Below are 20224 nucleotides of genomic sequence, written 5' to 3' on the forward strand. Positions count from 1 at the left end.
ATTCCCCGGTCCACTTAATCCAAAATGGGCTGTGATCACCAGGCATTGATGGTGAGAACACTCACATTCCAGGATGACTGCTAAGATGGCAGAATCCACAAACATAAATCGTCAAACCAGCCAGTCACATGACTAACCTGCTGGGCAACCTGGGTTTTTTTGAATTTTGCCACAGAGAAAGACAGAGGCTGTTTGAAACTGAAGCTGAAACAAGCAAGTCTCTTGCCTGGCTGTCTCTCTCTCTCTCTCGTTTTCTCCCAAGCCACCGGACCCATGGAAGGCACGTAAACCTCAAGAGAGAAAAGGCTCCTACATCGGAACAAGTTGAAACGTGAACTGGGCCCCAATGAATTGCAAGATCTACTGACAACCAAAGACTCCACATTGAACTTAAAGAACTGCAACTACCAGATATTGCCTCAAATCTTTCCCCTTTATTCCTTCTGTCTCTATCTGCATGTGTGTTTATCGCGCATGCCTGCTGGCGTAGTGGCTTTGCATATTTGTAGTCGGTAACTGGATTAGAGTTTCAGATTAATAAACTGCTATCTATCTTGTTTAAAATCTAAAAAAAACTGTCTTATTGATTTCTTTGCCTTACAATTGGAAAGTGGTGAACAAGGATTCACTAAGGGGGAGCTATTACACAGTGTTTAAAAAAAAATTAAACCCTGTTATGGTTAAACCAAGCAACGGCTGAGAGGGAACCCCTAGACCTCTCTCACCTGGTCGTAACAGAAGCATGAGTGATGGTGGAGGAGATGTGAAGGGAAACTCTGAGTTTACTTGCAATTCTAACCCAAACAGCTCCTTTCCGCACCACACAATCTCAATCTTACTATGACCATCTCCCACTTAAAGGAAAGAGGAAAAAGACAAAGAGAAACAGAAAAGAAGTGTTAGGAAAAGAAAAGCAGAAAAGACTACAGTGAGAAACTGAGAGAGAAAGAAGCAGAAAAGAGACATCGGTCGGGGCATAGAGTATAAAAATTGGCAAGTCATGTTGCAGCTGTACAGAACCTTAGTTAGGCCACACTTAGAATATTGCATGCAATTCTGGTTGCCACACTACCAGAAGGACGTGGAGGCTTTGGAGAGGGTACAGAGGAGGTTTACCAGGATGTTGCCTGGCCTGGAGGGCATTAGCTATGAGGAAAGGTTGGAAAAACTCGGATTGTTTTCACTGGAACGACGAAGGTGGAGGGGCGACATGATAGAGGTTTACAAAGTTATGAGCGGCATGGACAGAGTGGATAGTCAGAAGCTTTTTCCCAGGGTGGAAGAGTCAGTTATTAGGGGACATAGGTTTAAGGTGTGAGGGGCAAAGTTTAGAGGGGATGTGCGAGGCAAATTTTTTACACAGAGTGTGGTGAGTGCCTGGAACTTGCTGCCGGGGGAGGTGGTGGAAGCAGATACGATAGCGACGTTTAAGAGACATCTTGACAAATATATGAATAGGAAGGGAATAGAGGGATATGGGCCCTGGAAGTGCAGAAGGTGTTAGTTTAGGCAGGTGTCAAGATTGGTGCAGGCTTGGAGGGCCGAATGGCCTGTCCCTGTGCTGTACTGTTCTTTGTTCCTTGTTCTTTGAAAGAAACAGTGATATGAAGACAAGGCAGGTGAGAGAAAGAGACCACATTCTCCAATTGACTGTGTGAAGTAGAATGGAAGATTGACTAGTGTAAAATAAATTTTTTAAAACTGCAACTGCTGGAAATATGAAATAAGTCTGAAAATGCTAGAGAAAAAGCAACTTCAGTCAGAATCTGTAAAGAGAAACGACATTATGATGTTTCAACTGCGTATCTTCAACAAAACTCATAGGTATTCCCAGCATTTTTTGTTTTTATGTAAAAGTAAATATTATGTAAACACAATCCAACCAATATCACCTCTCATTCATGAAAGGCAGCTTAGAAAAATTGGGGCAGAAATTCCGCCCTTATAGAATTCTGGTGCAGAATTTGCTGGGCTTCTGCCCTGTTTAGGATGTCAAAGGAAATCTGAGGTAGGCCAGTGGGTGCTCCTTATGCACATGGAATCACCATTTTGTGCCCGTTCTTGGACTTCCCAGTGAATTGATTAATGCTAAAGGAGTGGAGTACGGAAACATTTTTACCAACTTTGTCTTTAGCCCAGTCTAGGCCCCACGTCTACTCCCTCCACAGGGGTCGGCAATGTATCCGTACACGGACTCTAATGTCCATGGTAAAAGAGTTTGGTGTCAGTGACTGGTAATTTCAGGGATGAGAAATTTCCCATTGACTTCTTCTTCCAAACCAATACAACTTTAAAAAAATCACAACTGTCACTTTAACACTGACAGGTGCTTGAGCAGAAACAGTGGCTTCCAATTCGGACAAGTTTGGGCTTTTCCAACGGGTTCCAATTTTTTAAAAAAGCCGGTCGAAGAGCCCCAACCTTTCTGAATTGGAAGCTGCTGTTTCTGCTTAAGCATCTGTCAGTGTGAAAGTGACAGGTGTGATTTAAAAAAAAAACGGACTAATCTCAAAGCTGCTCTACTGAGAGTTCCTGCACTCTGCAACTGTCAGAGAGCGAGAGGGAGAGAAAAAGAGAAAGAGAAAGAGAGGGATAGAGAGAGAGACATAGAGAGAGGGACAGAGCGAGAGATGGACAGAGCGAGAGAGGAAGACAGAGAGAGTGGACGAGGGAGACAAACAGACAGAGACAGAGAGAGATCGAGAGGGACAGAGAAAGGAGGGACAGAGAGAGAGGGGGGGACATGGGGAGAGTGAGCAGGGACAGAGAGAGAACAGGGACAGGAAGAGAGAGAGAGAGAGGAGCCGGGGGAGAGAGAGTTGGTACAGGGGAGAGAGGGGGGAACGGGGGAAAGTGAGAGAGAGAGATGAGGACAGAGAGAGAGAGGGGGGGAACAGGGATAGATAGAGAGGGGAGACAGGGAGAGATAGAGAGGGGAGACAGGGAGAGATAGAGGACAGAGAGAGAGAGAGAGAAGGGGGGACAGGGAGAGAGAGAGAGAGAGGACAGAGAGAGAGGACAGAGAGAGAGGGGAACAGAGAGAGGGGGGGACAGAGAGAGAGAGAGGGGACAGAGAGTGCAAGTGGACAGAGAGAGAGGGCAGAGAGAGAGAGAGAGGTACAGGGAGAGAGAGGGGACAGGGAGAGGGGAGGTGACATGGGGTGGAACCACAGATAGGGGGACCAAGGAGAAGGAGGGGGAGAGAGAGAAAGAGATAGACACACACAGACAGACAGAGAGAGAGAGAGAGAAAGGAGGGAAAGAGAGCAATCAAGATCACTTCTGACAGGTGGACATCTATCCGGAATACTCCGCATCGCTACAAGTGTGCGGGCAAACATTGACTACTTGTTAAGCAAAGAATGCCAGCTATCTCACTAAATCAGTGACCAACATAGTGAAGAGAAAGTAAGTCAATAAATTAGTCTTCTCATTTAAAGCTTCTTGACACAAATGCACAATTGTTGTTGTTTTGATTCATAGTCAGTTAAATCTTTGATGTGGCACCTTATCAAATGCCTTCTGGAAATCTAAGTACAATACATCCACCAGTTCCCCTTTATCCACAGCACATGTAACTTCCTCAAAGAACTTCAATAAATTGGTTAAACATTATTTCCCTTTCAAAAAACCATGTTGACTCTGCCTGGATTACCTTGAATTTTTCTAAATGCCTTGCTGCAACATCTTTAATAATAGCTTTTAACATTTTCCCTAACATAGATGTTAAGCTAACTGGCCTGCAATTTCCTGCTTTCTGTCTCCCTCCCTTTTTGAATAAAGGAGTTACATTTGCTATTTTCTAATCTAATGGAATCTTCCCCGAATCTAGAGAATTTTGGAAAATTAAAACTAACGCATCAACTATTCCACTTCTTTTAACACCCTAGGATGAAGTCCATCAGGACCCAGGGACCTGTCAGCCCGCAGCTCCAACAATTTCTTCAGTACTACTTCCCTGGTGATTGTAATTTTCTTGAGTTCCTCCCTCCCTTCCACTTTTAGCTAATACTGGGATGTTACTTGTATCCTCAATAGTGAAGACCATTGCAAAATATCTGTTAAATTCATTTGCAATCTCCTTATTATCCATTATTAATTCCCCAGACTCACTTTCTATAGGACCAACACTCACTTTGTTAACTCTTTTCTTTTTCAATTATCTATAAAAACTCTTACTATCTGTCTTTATATTTCTAGCTAGCTTTCTCTCGTATTCTAATTTTACCTTCCTTATCAATCTTTTAGTCATTCTTTGCTGTTTTTTATATTCTGTCCAATCTTCTGACCTGCAACCCATCTTTGCACAATTATAAGCTTTTTCTTTAAGTTTGATACCATCTTTAACTGTTTTAGTTAATCATGGATGGCGGGTCCCACCCTTGGAATTTTTATTTCTCGTTGAAATGTATCAATTCTTTGTATTCTGAAATATCCCCTTAAATGTCTGCCACTGCATCTCTATTGACCTATCCCTTAACTTGCTTTGCCAGTTCACTTTAGCTAGCTCTGCTTTCATGCCCTCATAATTACCCCTATTTAAGTTTAAAATACTAGGCTTGGACCCACTCTTCTCTCCTTCAAACGGAATGTAAAATTCAATCATATTATCATCACTGCCACCTAGGGGTGCCTTAACTATGAAGTCATTAATTAATCCTATCTCGTTGCACAATACCAGGTTTTGTGTAGCCTGCTCTCTGGTTGGCTTCAGAATGTATTGTTCCAAGAAATTATCCTCATCTAGGCTACTTCTGCCCATCTGACTTTTCCAGTCTATATGTAGGTTAAAATCCCCCATAATTATCGCTGTACCTTTCTGACAAGTTGCCATTATTTCTTCCTTTATACCCTGTCCCACAGTGTGGTTAATGTTAGGTGGCCTGTATACCACTCCCACAAGTGACTTCTTGACTTTATGATTTCTCATCTCTACCCAAACTGCTTCTACATCCTGGTCTCCTGAACTTAGGTCATCCCTGTCTATTGCATTAATACCATCATTAATTAACAGAGGTACCCCTCCACCTTTTTCTAGCTTCCTGTCCTTCCTAAATGCCATGTACCCTTTAATATTCAGATCGCAATCTATGTCGTCCTGCAGCCATGTCTCTGTAATGGCTCAGATCGTACTTCATCTGTTTTGTTTTGAATGCCACTATTGAAATAACTATGTGGGAAATACTATTGAATGCTATTGAAATAATTATGATAACGAGGATAGATCATGGCTATCACTATTCATTTTTGCCTTGAGGATTTTCTATAAATGGGCATTTATAATTTCTCTTCCAATTCCTAAAAGCAGTAAGTATTTGCTGTAAACAGATGATGAGCAGTTGGGGGAGGTGAACAATTGCTGCTTCCCTATGCTATAATAGACGGCCAGAAGCAACACAGCATGACAATATTGTCATTCCAGCTGTGGGCATTTTTTATTTGTCTAATCTTTGAGAAAATAATCAATTTGTTGAAATATTCTTATCACCTTGCAAGACCACAAAAAGAATGAGAGCTTCAGACACTCATGGTCAGAACAAAGATTTTGGTTAGCAGTGAATCTCTTAGCCATCTTTTGTAGTGTGATCATTATGCCTCATCAGCGATGATCAATATAATATAGAAGACTTTGGTGCACTACATTCTGGTTCACACAGGCTACTGTGGTTAAAAACCAGTGGCTAAATAGTGCTTTGTCAGCCAGAATGTTGCATGCTATTTACCAGAGTCACAGTTCCTCCAATGAGACAGTTGTGGTCACTTCAGCAAAATGTAAAATTCAGCAACTGTTATATGAATATGTTTAAACACAGCAAAAGTAATTACAAACTCATTATTGCTCTCAAATGTCTTTAACGTTTAGCCCAATTTCTGCATTATTTCTGTTTGTTAGTTAGCTTTTTTTCAGTGTGAAGAGATGGACATTTGGAAAATAAATTTGACCTACATTGGTTCCCAGCTCTGGCAGTGCCTCAATTTTAACATTTTCATCCTTGTTTTTGAATTCATGGCCTCCTCCCTCCCTATCTCTGTAACCTCCTCCAGCTCAACAGCCCTCCAAGATATCTGTTCTCCTCTAATTCCAGATTCTTGCACATTCCCTATTTTAATCACTCCACCACTAGTCACTAAGTTGCCAAGACCCTAAGTTTTGGAAGTCCTTCCACAAACCTCTCTGGCTAGCTACCTCTCTCTCCTCTTTTAAGACACTCCTTGAAACCTACCTCTTTCTCAGCAAGCTTCTGGCCATCTGTCCTAATATCCCTTTATATGCCTTGGTGTCAAGTTTTGTTGACAATCACTCCCATAAAATGCCTTGGAACATTTTACTACATTAGAGATGCTATATAAATGCAAGTTGTTGTTGAATAGGAAGAGGAAACATCAACCAGGGATCCCACTTTTGATTACGTTCTGGTGACCTTTGTTGACAAGTGCCCTTGTATGGCTATCAGGAGGGAACATATGGAGCTTTTTGTGATTCTGCTCCCTATGGTCAGGTAGGAAGCTATCATTCACCATTTACATTTATACATGAAGAACGATTGGCTGTGTGAGAAAGAAGAGCTGTGTGCCTGTAAATTGTACCCTACAAGAATCAGTGGGGTAGATCTTGGCTTTGTGCAGTGGTGCCAAACAGGTGATAGTGAATCGACAACCTGTTTTACATTTATGCCAATTTTTATTTCCATTGAGGTCAAAATCTACCCCAGTGCTGTCATGATAAGAGGAGAGAAAATTAAGAAAATAAAGTTCTAAACCCCATAATTTTGAAGATATGTTTTATACAGTCTTCTGCATTTGGTATCTTTACAATAGCTGCATCTTTTTAATTAACTTACTTAAATATCCATGAATTATCCTCTGTGAGGAAGTGTTAGAAAGAACTTGAAGAAAGAACGTCCAGTTATCTCGTGCCTTTAACATCCCAAGGATGCCTTAATGGGCTTCATAGTCAATTAAGTACTTTCTATAATGTGTTCATTGTTTTATGGGACAAGATGTTAGCCTATTTGCACATTACATGGTCCCACAAGCAGCAATGAGATAAATGACCAACCAATCTATTTTTGTTGATACTGGTTGAAAAATAATTGTTGGCCAGGGCATGAGAGAACTCCCCTGATCTTTTGCAAATAGTGCCATGGAATCTTTTATGTTCACCTGAGCAGGCAGTCAGGGCCTTCGCTCAAAGTTTTGTGTGAAAGATGCCCACTCCAACAGTACAACACTTGCTCAGTAATGCACTGAAGCCACACCCCATCCAAATCATTGAGTCACTAGTAATCTAACAGATATGGTGATTATTGCAAGGTCTTGTTTTCTATATAATAATGAAATGAACAATATTGGTGTGCTACTTGTTCTCTAAAATATCAATTAAGGCAGTTATTAAAGGATGTATTTGACAAAAAATGGCCAGAATTATATTTTCCACATGAAAGAACCTTCAATTCCATATTATTTCAGTTATAACTGAAGCAGGGTTAAATATTTCTACTGAAGCAATGAGTGCACTAGCCATCTCTGCGGAAGTTTTGTATTAGTTGCTATTTTATGTTCAAAACCCTCTGATTACTTGTTTCCTTTTGTCTTCCTGCTCGCATTGTTTATGGTGAAGGATGGGGGCAATGATGAAAAAGAAACCTTTTATTGGCTACACTCCAACACTAAAAATTGTCTTGTCAGCCAATCAAATGCCAAAGATATAAAGGTCAACATGATGATGTCACCCTTGTTAGACAACTATATTGAACATTTTCCAGGAGATAACAGTTGATAAGGGGCGATTAGTAGATGTTACGAATCAATTTTCTCCTCCCCCCCAAAAACATGGGTGCAAGTCAGGCATAGTGTAGTCTAATTTCCTCACCAAAATTCCCCTTTATTCATTGAGTCAATTTCCATCAAAATTTTGAAAAACTCAATGAAATCTTTGAAATATCCTCTTTTCTCAAAAGAAACTAGCCCAATTTCTTTAACTGTTCCACATAATTTAAATTATCTTTGCTGCTAAGTATCTGTCAAGGGTAACAATTTCCTTTCTGCAATTGGGTGATCAGATTGCATTTACTACTTGAGAAAGGGTTTGAAGCATAAAAACATCAAAACAGGAAAGACTGCTGGCAGATGAGTAATCTTGTTGGCAACCCCATAGCCTCATCCTGCCTGGAAGATTAAATTCATCTAAACCACAGATGAGACATATCTCAAACAGCAAATTTATTTGCTTCAAATTTGTTTATTATTATGATTTCAGAAAGGACAGAAAAATTGGGAATTGCGTCATTTTTAAGTCAATGGATAAAGCTTTGCATTGTCAATGGCCTGGAGGGGCATTTACGCGAGAGTTTCCTGGGTCAGCTCATTTGCATTGCAATAGAGTATTGATTGGTGTAAATCCCATCAAAAACTGGTATAATCTGCTGGGCTGCATGGAAGTTAGAGTGTAGCTTCGCAGTTTAGCAGTTAAATAAAATCAGTGCTTGGTTCACTCAGTTGACTGCCAGCTAGCTTGGCTTTTTTTATTTGTTTCATGGGATGTGGCTTTCACTGGCAAGGCCAGCATTTGTTGCCCATTCCTAATTGTGTTTGAGAAGATGCTGGTGAACTACCTTCTTGAACCACTGCAGACCATCTGGTGCGGGTACACCCACATTGCTGAAAGGAAGGGAGTTCCAGGACTTTGACTCAGCAACAGCGAAGGAACAGCGATATATTTCCAAGTCAGGTGGTGGTGTTCCCGTGCATCTGCTGCCCTTGTCCTTCTAGGTGGTAGAGGTCGTGGGTTTTCAAGGTGCTGATGAAGGAGGCGAGGTGAGTTGCTGCAGTGCATCTTGTAGATGATGCACACTGTTACCACTGTGCGCGGTGGTGGAGGGAATGAAAGTTTAAGGTGCTGGTTGGGGTGCTGATCAAGCGGGCTGCTTTGTGCTGGATGGCGTCAAGCTTCCTGAGTGTTGTTCGAGCCGCACTCATCCAGGCATTTGGAGAGTATTCCATCACACTCCTGACTTGTGCCTTGTAGGTGGTGGACAGTCTTTGGGGAGTCAGGAGGTGGGTTACTTGCTGCAGAATTCCCAGCCCCTGACCTGCTGTTGCGGCCACAGTATAAATGTGGCTGCTCCAGTTCAGATTCTGGTCAATGGTAACCCCCAGGATGTTGATAGTGGGGGATTCAGTGACGGTAATGCTGTTGAATGTCAAGGGGAGATGGTTAGATTCTCTCTTATTGGAGATGGTCATTACCTGGCACTTGTGTGGCATGAATGTTACTTGCCACTTATCCGCCCAAGCCTGAATGTTGTCCAGGTCTTGCTGCATATATACGCGGACTACTTCAGTATCTGAGGAGTTGCAAAGGGTATTGAATATCTAATAGCACTGTGGGTGTACCTATCCCACATGGACTGCAGTGGTTCAAGAAGGGAGCTCACCACCACCTTCTCAAGGGCAATTAGGGATGGGCAAAAAATGCTGGCCTAGCCTACAATGCCCACATTCTCATGAATGAATAAAACAAAATTCGTACAATCATCAGCGAACATCCTCACTTCTGACTTTATGATGAAGGGAAGGTCATTGATGAAGCAGCTGAAGAAAGTCTGGCCTAGAACATTACCCTGAGGAACTTATGCAACAATATCCTGAGACTGAGATGATTGACCTCCAACAACAACAAACATCTTTCTCTGTACGAGGTACGACTCCAACCAGTGGAGAGTTTTCTCCCTGTTTCTCATTGATTCCAGTTTTTCTAGGGCTCCTTGATGTCACACAGTCAAATGTTACCTTGATATTGAGGGCAATCACTCTCACCTCCCCTCTTGAGTTCAGCTCTTTTGTCCATGCTTGGCTGCATATCTTGTGAACCTTGTTGTGGCACATTTCAAGAATTTCTTCTCTGTGAGCAGCTGGCACACACAGCAAAAGAAGGCAGCAGGGCATGGCACATAAGCAGAGATGCCATAATTTCATCTGCAGGTCCTTCCTGAGCATATTGAGATCAAGAGATGCATATTGCTGGGTATCCGTAGCATTAAACCTGCCAGAAATCCTACTCGTGCCTCCTGGAATGAAGTGGTACCAGCACTGAATTCCAATTCTCGCATCATCCCCAGGACTGCAGACCAATGATGCAAGAAAGTAACTGACCTGACCAGGGTAGGTAAGCTGATATACTAGCCATGCAACCTACTGTTTATTGGGCACCTGGGCACCGAGCACACACTTCACAACATTGATCTTTCCAGCTGACATCCTAAACAAGAAATGCTTCAATTGGGACTGAGGTTAAAAGACATTGGAATAGAGTTTTAAAGATTCAGTGCTCCTTATTTCAAAACAGTTACGTATTATACCTGGGAAACAGGCTTTATGTTGTATGCTTCTGTGCAATTATTTCTATATAGATAAATAGAGTCTTAACCTAATCAAAACAAATTGACAAGGCTGAATTTTTTGCTGTGGGTTTGGAAACGGAAGTTGGGACTGCTTCTGGGTCCCGAACCCACCCTCAGAGGAAACAGTAATGGGCCCCAAGTTTCTTGGGGCACCCCCTAACTGATATGGGGCTGTGTTTGGCGTCCGAGTAATGGCCATGGGGGTGTGAACAGAAGTGGGACTACCCAAGTGCGGGCCAGATTTAAACTGATCATGGCGGACATTATTGTGTTTGCTGTTTGAGTACTGATACTGCAGAGCAGGAGATCTCAGAACACTTGATTTGCACAATGTCTCAGCAGAGCCAGAGGCCTGGAATTTGGGGCAGGGCAGTCCCATGATTTTCAGATGCAGGCCTGGAGATCATGTTGCAGGCCCTGCTGTCTTCTTCCTGGAAGGTGGCAGGAGGAGGCCAGCCTCCCAGACCAAGCAGGTGTGGCTGGCCATTACTGCAACAGTCAGCAGCAGAAGTGTGGTCAGAAGAACTTGGATCAAGTGTAGGAAAAGGTTCAATGAGCGGAAATGCTCTTACAAGCTGAGTGCAATTCCCAATGTTCAGGATAGGCCTCTGGGTATTCATCCTCCAGCAGACAAACCAGTGAAGAGTCTCATGGTGCAAGCTTGCTTCCGAACATGGGAGGGGTGTGTGTACAGGCCACTTACTGAGTCCCTTAGAATGGCTCTGAGTCATAGTGCTGCTGAGGACCTGCCAGCACCGAAACATGCAGCTTCTAATAAATTGGAGCAGCTGCCATTGGCCATAGAGGATAGCATTGCCTTATTGTGCTCTCTTTTGTCCTTGCAGGAGAAACAGACACATAATGCCCGAGAGAGGGCCCAAATGGGTGGAGGTGTCCCCTATGTTCACATCCTTACACCCATGGAGAACGGTGCCATGGGAAATAGCCAGTATAGCAGACCACGGCCTTGGAAGATGGACATTCATGGTGGAGATGGTGATTAGAGAGGACAATGCTTCATTGAGGGGGTGCATTGCACTCCACCCCGACCGACAGCATGCCAAACACTGAGTTGCATTGGGAAGCCTCAGCACTCTGCAGAGGCTTCTGAAGTCCAAGGCTAGTTCTCATGATCTCTTCTTGTGTCTTCCACAGGTACAGACATCGACCCAGGGAGAATTTCTCCCTCTCCAACACCGGGCCAAGACAATCAGCAAAGCTCAGAAGAAGCACCATTACATTTAACAAGCACACCGTTCACCAGCGCAGATAAACTCACCTCGGTAGGTCTCGTGCGTGTTTAGATAGGGTAGCATTAGCGGAACAGCATGGCACTAGTGTGCAGGAGGAGGTGCCAGAGGCAGGCGCAGCCATGAGCAGTTCCTCTCAGAGGAGGAAGGACAGACACAACCTTGCTCAGCTGGGCACAGATGCAGAGCCACAGGAGTCACTGGAAAGGAGGCTCTGACTACCCAACAGCAGGAAATGTGCTCCCAAATGTCAGAATTCCTTGAGGTAGTGTGGGATCATGGGCTGAAAAATGGAGGAGTCCAACCAGCTCATGTGCACCACAACGGGTCAGGGCTTTGAATGCATGAGCTCCTCATTTGAGAGAGTGGCCAACCTCATGGAGAGCCATATGCAGCAGCACTTGGATTGCATGCAGAAACTGCACATTGATGTACACAGGATGCATGCCACACAATGTAGAATGGACTGGTCAATGGTGCAAGTGGCGCAGAGATGTTTGGAGGGGTGATAGTTATGTCCAGCTGGTGCCTCCTTCCAGCCATCTGGAGTGTCACTCAAGCGCTTAGGCAGTAACCGAGGAGGGTGAAGGTGCCACCCTTCATGGGGTGCCATCATCATCAAAGGCCTCCTTTCCCCTCTGATAGAGGGAGCATCTGTGTAGCAGGGCCATGTGACAAAGGCTGCCCCAGCAATGATTCAGGTGCAGCAGCCTCTGGAGATGCCCCCACCAGCACATCCACAATGAGGTCGACTGCTGCATACATCTCAGCCACAAGCTGAGACAAGTGAGCAGGCAGCCTCCACCACCTCCGAGGCCACCAAGGGAGCACAACGTAGAAGTGGCAGAGTGTGGAGGCCACTGCATCACGCAAAGCACTGAATGGGTCCCTGGAGTGTCTTCTTCCTCTCTCAGCACCAAGTAAACAATGAAGCCACATGTGTGAGACTTCTTTTATTGATGGTGGCACAAGAAAAGACATATTAGGGGTGAAAGAGATCAAGGGTTCCCCAACGGTGATGAGAAAACCTCTGGGCAGATTTTGATCTTTTATTGGCAGTAAGAATTTACATGTTCCAGCCTATGTCCTCAATGGCAGTGTTAGCTTAGGCAGCTCAAAGTGAATTCCATACCATGCGGTTCATCCTGGGTCAGAGGGGCTCAGTCGAAACGTTCCTGAATCAGATGATCTCTGACATTCATGGCATCCTACTCGCAAGAAATATAAAAAAGCAGACAGTAAAACCTTTTACAAATATATAAAAAAGAAGAGAGTGGCAAAAATAAGTGTTAGTCCCTTCGAAGATGAGACTGAGGAATTAATAATAGGAAACAAGGAAATGGCAGAGGCTTTGAGAAAGTATTTTGTATCTGTCATCACAGTAAAAGACACAAAAAGCATCCCAAGAACAGCAGAAAATCAAGAGGTAAAAGGGAGGGAGGAACTTAAAACAATCACCATCAATAGAGAAAAAGTACTAGGAAAACTAATGGGACTAAAGGCTGACAACTCCCCTGGACCTGATGGCCTACATCCTGGCGTCTTAAAAGAAGTGGCTGCAGAGATAGTGGATGCTTTGGTTGCAATCTTCCCAAATTCCCTGGATTCTGGAAAGGTCCCAGTGGATTGGAAAAACACAAATGTAACACCTCTATTCAAGAAAGGAGGGAGACAGAAAGCAGGAAACTAGAGGCCTGTTAGCGTAACATCTGTCATCAGGAAAATGCTAGAATCCATTATTAAGGAAGTAGTACCAGGGCATTTAGAAAATCATAATGCAATCAGGCAGAGTCAACATGGTTTTATGAAAGGGAAATCGTGATTGACAAACTTATTAGAGTTTTTGGAGGATGTATGGGCAGGGTGGATAAAGGGGAACCAGTAGATGTAGTGTATTTGAATTTCCAAAAGGCATTCGATAAGGTGCCACATAAAAGGTTACTACACAAGATAAGAGCTAATGGTGTTGGGGTTAATATATTAGCATGGTTAGAGGATTGACTAACTGACAGGACACAAAGAGTCCGGATAAACGGGGCATTTTCAGGTTAGCTACCTGTAAACCAGTGGAGTGCCACAGGGATCAGTGCTGGTGCCTCAACTATTCTTGATCTATATTAACGACTTGGCTGGAGGGACCGAGTATATTGTAGTCAAATTTGTGGATGATTAAAAAAAAGGTAGGAAAGCAATTTGTGAGGAAGACACAAAGGGCTGGATTTTACCAAGCCCACGACGTCGGGCTCCATGGTGGTGGGGGGGGGGGGGGGGGGGGGCTGGAAGATGGTTGCGGCAGAGGCCTGCCATGGAGCTCGTTGCCAGGAGGGCCCAGCCGATTATGCCAATGGTGGTAAGGCTCCATGGCGGATCTCGCGCCACTGGGCGACAGGACCTGCATCTACATATTTAACTCAATGACATGAATAGATTTAAATGAACTTACCTGCAATCTTCTGGGCGCGCTGTGATCCTCAGGACGGCAGCCGGCACTACCATGCCTTCAATTCCCTTTCTGGGGAAAGCTGGCATGACACTGGTGGGGAGGGGGAGGGGTTAAGATTTCCAGTGCGGTGTGGGCGGGGAGATGGGGTCAAATAAACGTAATCAGTGTAGGGGATGGTGGGAAGGGGTGTACTTTAAACTTTGTGCAGTCTGTGGGGTGGGGGGGTGGGGGGGGTGGTGGGGGAGGGGAAAGGTCAGATTTAAAAGGTAAGTGTTTTGGATGGGGGGTGGGAAGGGAAAATAGTTAATGCAATTGTTATTGGGAGTGGGAAAGGGGCATCAGAATTTTATTTGATACATTTTGGGGGGTGTATCTTTAAAAATTTAAATATGCTGGCAGGGCTGGCTGCCCTTTAAAAATGGCACCAGTGGCTGCGCACAAGCAGCTGATGCCATTGCTGGCGTCGGACAGCCTGCCCCCTCCATGTGATTGGGAGAGTCGCAGGAGATTGTGATGGCTCTTTGGCATGCAGCCCACACATGCGGGCCACCATTTATTGAGCTTGCCACTGGGAGTGACAGTGGGTTCTTAAAATCCAGCCCAAAGTGTTTGTGAAGTGATATAAATAGGTTAAGTGAGTGGGCAATAATTTGGCAGTATAATGTGGGAAAATGTGAGGATGTCCACCTTGGCGGGAAGAATAGGAAAGTAGAATAATATTTCCATGGAGAGAGACTGCGGAAGGTTGGAGTACAGAGGGATCTGGGTGTGCTTGTATATGAATCACAAGAAGTTACAGCAGTAGGTACAGCAAGTAACTAGGAGGGCAAATAGAATGTTGGCCTTTATTGCAAGGGGGATGGAATATAAAAGTAGGGTAGTCTTGCTACAACTGTACAGGGCATTGGTGAGACCACACCTAGACTACAGCATACAGTTTTGGTCTCCTTACTTAAGGAAGGATATACTTGCATTGGAAGCAGTTCAGAGAAGGTTCACTTGGCTGATTCCTGGGATGAAGGGATTGTCTTATGAGGAAAGGTTGAGCAGGTTGGGCCAATACTCATTGGGGTTTAGTAGTATGAGAGGTGAATTTATTGAAACATATAAGATTCTGAGGGGGTTTGACGGGGTGATGCTGAGGGCATATTTCCCCTCGTGGAGGAATCTAGAACTAGTGGGCACAGTTTCAAAATAAGGGATCTCCCTTTTAAGATGGAAATGAGGAGAAATTTCTTCTCTCAGAGGGTCGTTAATGTTTGGAATTCTCTTCTCCTTAGACCAGTGGAGGCTGCGTCATTGAATATATTCAAGGCTGAGTTAGACAGATTTTTGATCTACAAGGTAGTCAAGGGTCTTGGGGGTAGGCAGGAAAGTGAAGTTAAAGTGACAATCATATCAGTCATGATCTTATTGAATGGTGGATCAGGCTCGAGGGGCCAAATGGCCTACTCCTGCTCCTATTTCTTAAGATCTTATGACTTCGAGACCCATGCTGTACCCAGCCACCTCCTTGTGGAGTGATCTGCAGCAGTATGGACTGGGGGAGGATGAAGGAGTCATGGCAGATGCCAGGAAAGCGAGTGCACACATGCAGGAAGCTCTTGTTGTGATCGTAGACCAGTTTAATATTGAGGGCATGGAAGCCCTTCCTATTGATGAATCCGACTGACTGGTCAGTAGGTGCCTTGGTGGCCACATAGGTAAAATTGATGATGTCCTACACCTGGAGGAATCCAGCAATGGCGGCGAAACCCACTGTCCTCTGTGCCTGCGAGGCCGCATCTTTTGTGAACTGAATGTACTGTTCAGCTCTGGCTAAGAAGGCATCAGTGACTTGACGGATGCTGTTTGCAAAATGCCACCAAGGTCCACAGCTGATCCTTGGAAGGAGCCAAAGGTGAAGAAATTCAATGCCGCAGTAACTTTGAAAACTACTGGAAGGGCATGGTGACCAGTGATGTGGTGTGTGAGGTGTTTGGCGATGAAGGCACAGATGTCTGTGACCATCTGCCTGGAGAGTTGCAGTCTCCTGTGGCACTGCCTGAGCGCTTACTGCCCTCTCTCTTTGCCACCTGCACTGTGCTAACGGCACCTGTTTGTCAATGGCTGAGTCTCCTTCTGCACTGTTCACCCTTTTATGGGGCCCAGCTAATTGCCTGAGCTCTTAATGAGATCCTCAACCATCTTAATTGGCCTTCATCAAGGATCGGGTAGGATTGCGGGAACAGTCTTCCCTGTCCTGGTGAACATGGCTGGCGTCGGGAATGGTGTCAGGAAACCGGCAGCCTGGCCAGTGCCGGTATTGTGGACATTCGCGAACGAAAATCCATCCCACAGTGTCTTACAGTCTGAACAGTACATACTAGCAGTGTGATAGATGAAGAATAAAGAGAAAATAAATATTATAATTCAGATACATCTAGCAAAACAGGATAATTTACCAAACAAAGTAATTGCTCCATTCATTATCAGTGTCAATGTTACAAATTACACAAAGAAAAATATTAGTCCTGCATTTCACTGAGTTGTCCATCACATGCATACCAACATGAATTAGTTGGGTATCATTGTGATATAACTCTAGCATGCAATAATAACAACTATGAACATAATCCCTGTAAATGTTCTCTATTTTAAAAGTGTTAGTTTGCATATGTGGTAAAATCTAATGATTGTCAAGCATCTTGCTAAATCAACAACGTATCTCTCTGCTGTTTCACAGTGCTGAGACTTGTACCTGTTAGTCAGCCAAGGCCACTTGCTGAGTGGTTCCAGCTCACTGGGTAACCAGAAGAGATGTGTAACATTTGAGGACCTGCTTGTCATGCTGTGGGAGCTGCAAGAAGTATTTTTGCTACAACATTCAAAAATAATAACATTTACATCTGTTTAATTTTTCAGTGACGACTTTAAATGAATGAATGAATGCTCAGTTTTTCTGTCATGTTAATCATGCGCTAAAATTCCGAGCACTACACAATTTTCAGATTTTTATTCATTTATGCAGCATCAGAGAATTTGTGGAATACTACTGTTCATATAATAGAAAGTGTAATGGTTTTCAAACTGGAAATGAAGCTCCATATTTGCAGGAGGGGATGAGTTACTCGAGCTGTTTAGTATGCAGAGCCTCAACCACAAGTGCAAAGGGCTGTGTCAGTGCCCTAAGATTCTTATCTGAGGAAGGCACTGTGAAATATATATTCAAAGGATTAACTACTCTCAGGCTGAAAATAAGAACTTAATCTGAAATAGACTCTTAAAATACAATTGGTGTAAAATTCAACTTTGGCATGGGCAGAAAATGGATAGCAGTAGATTGGCAGCCCATGTACATCCTGTCCAATTTTCCTATCCTATCCTTCCCCCACATCTCAAATGACAATAGATGTGCCAGGAAGTGTGCAAGACTAGGCAGCCACTGGAGGCCTGATGTGTAAATTCCAGGAGCAACACTATTTTGTGCCCTATGATATACAACATTGCCTGTATCTAAAGCGGTTCCCATGGAAACCCAGTAGCTAGACATCTTCGTTATTCAAAAGGTCACTGACCTGAAACGCTAACTTTGCTTCTCTCTCCAGTGATGCTGCCAGACCTGCCGAGTATTTCCAGCACTTTTTGGTTTTATTTCAGAATTCCAGCATCTGCAGTATTTTTCTTCTATCTTCGTTATTGTTTCCACTACGGAAGCATCTAGAAGGAACAGTCAATTAGGTTTTCTTACTGACTGAGCTTCAAAGGCATTCGACAAAGTTCCACATAAAGTGACTGTTAACAAAAATGAGAGCGCATGGAATTAGAGGCAACCACTTAGCTTGGATAGGGAATTGGTTATGAGCTTGGAGACAGAGACGATAATGGATATCTACTCAAATTGGCAGAATGTGGTGCCCCCATCTATCTGTACTGAGGCCTCAGCTTTTCACTATACTTATAAATAACTTGGATGAAGGAATAGGGAGCTGTATATCTAAGTTTGCGGACGACACTAAGTTAGGTGGCACAGAAGATAGTGCAGATGGGTGCAGAAATTTTCAAAAGGACGTCGATAGATTAAGTGAGTGGGCAAAACTGTGGCAGATGGATTTCTATGTGGGAAGGTGTGAGGTCATCTTCTTTGGACTGAAGAAAGATAGAGCAGGGCCGGAATTTTATGGTCCCCCCCATTGAGCGGGCTGGTGGCAGGTGGGGGAGGGGGTGGTGGTGGGGGGATTGTAAAATTGTGGGATGTGAGAGGTGCCATTCCCGACCCCTCCTGTCCCGCTGAAGTTTTACACAAGGGCGACGGCAGCGAGAAACAGCCCGCTAGCCCCAAGCCAATCAAGCACTTAAGTGGCCATTAACTGTCACTTAAGGGCCTCCTCCCACTGCTGCGGGTATTTTACCCTCGGTGGACGGACGGCAAGGGCTCCAAAGACCCCGCCTGGTAAAATCAGGCGGCCTTCTTGCGGGTTGTGGTTGGGCCCACCTGATTGGGCACCCTGTGCCCCATGGGGGGCTGCTGCCGAAGCCCCAATCACTCCCAACGCACAACATTACCACCCACCCCTCCGAACCGAACCACGGTCTGACCAGTTGTCCCCAGTGAGGCCCTAAAAACTTAATTGAGTTCTGTGGCTGTCCTTCCTGTTGCCTCCAATGGCTGGGTGTAGTCCCAGCAGTGGCCATTGCTGGGACTAACAGCTGATGGTCTGCTGATTGTCTGGCTGCTCCATTAGGTGGAATTTCCTGCCTCAAGGAGGTGGAAGTCCCCCCTCAGACCAATTCAGGTCCTGGGGAGTGAAAAATCCAGGCCTGGCGGAGGTGAGCTCACGACTGACTTTTCAGCTAGTGGGCAGGGCCTCCCGGCCAATGTAAAGTTCTGGCCCAGAGTATTTTCTAAATGGTGAGAAGCTAGGAACTATGCATGTGCAGAAATTTAAGGGATCACATACATACATCGTTAAAAGCTAGTGGACAGGTACAAAAAGCTATTAAAAAGGCTTATGGAATATTGGCTTTTATCTCAAGAGCACTCAAATATAAAGGGGTGGAAGTTATATTTGCAGTTGTATATATAGACGTCTCGTTAGGCCCCATTTGGAGATCGGCATTCAGATCTAGGCACTGTTACTCAGGAAGCCTTATATTGACCTTGGAGGAGGTATGCTGCAGATTCACTGGAATTATACTGGGGCTAAAAGGGTTAAGTTATGAGGATAGGTTGCAAATTGTATTCCCTTGAATTCAGAAGATTAAAGGATTATTTAATCGAAGTGTTTAAGATGATTAAAGGATTTGGTAGAATGGAGAGAAACTATTTCCTCTGGTGGGACAGTTCACAGCAAGGAGAATTAAGAGCTAGGCTGTTCAAGGGTGATATCAGAAAGCCCATTTTCACACAAAGAGCAGTGGAAATCTGGAACTGTGTCCCCTCAAAAAAGCTGTTGAGACAAGTTCAACCGAAAATTTCAGAACTGAGATTAATAATCTTTTTTTTGGCAAACATGTTAAAGGCTATGGCTGGAATTTCACGCCACCCCAACGAGCCGGAGGCTCCAGGGGGCTTTCCCAACCCACTCCCGCCTCCGCCCCCCTTTATGTAGGGGCAAAAAACGGCCTGCCCACCCCAGGCCAATCAAGGCCCTTAAGTGGCCACTTAACGGCCACTTAAGGGCCTTCGCCCGCCTCCATGTGGCTTTTACGCGTGGCAAGCGGGCGTCCTGGAGCAGGGAAACGCCGCCTGGGAAAAGTAGGCAGCATCTGATCGTCTCTGGGGGGCACAGGGTGCCCAATGGAGGGCCGCCCCCACTACCCCAACCACCCCAAGACCCAACACGCCCCTTTCCCCCCAGATGACCGAATACTCCCGGCAAGGCAACCAAAACTTATCTCGACTCCCGACTCCATGTCTTCCTCTGCAGTCAGCTGGGCTGCAGTCCCAGCAGTGGCCACCGCCAGCAGCTCAATGAGGCGGGACTTACTCCCTCAAGCAGGTGTATATCCCGCCTCGGAACAATTAAAGCCTGGGGACATGTAAAATACGGATCGGATCCCCAGGTGAGGTGGAAGCGGGTTCGCCACCTACATTTCAGTCGGTGGCCACGTAAAATCCCAGCCTATAAGTCTGTGGGTCTGCTCTC

Source organism: Heterodontus francisci, chromosome 11 (genome assembly GCF_036365525.1).
Source record: "Heterodontus francisci isolate sHetFra1 chromosome 11, sHetFra1.hap1, whole genome shotgun sequence".
Taxonomy (NCBI): Eukaryota; Metazoa; Chordata; class Chondrichthyes; order Heterodontiformes; family Heterodontidae; genus Heterodontus; species Heterodontus francisci.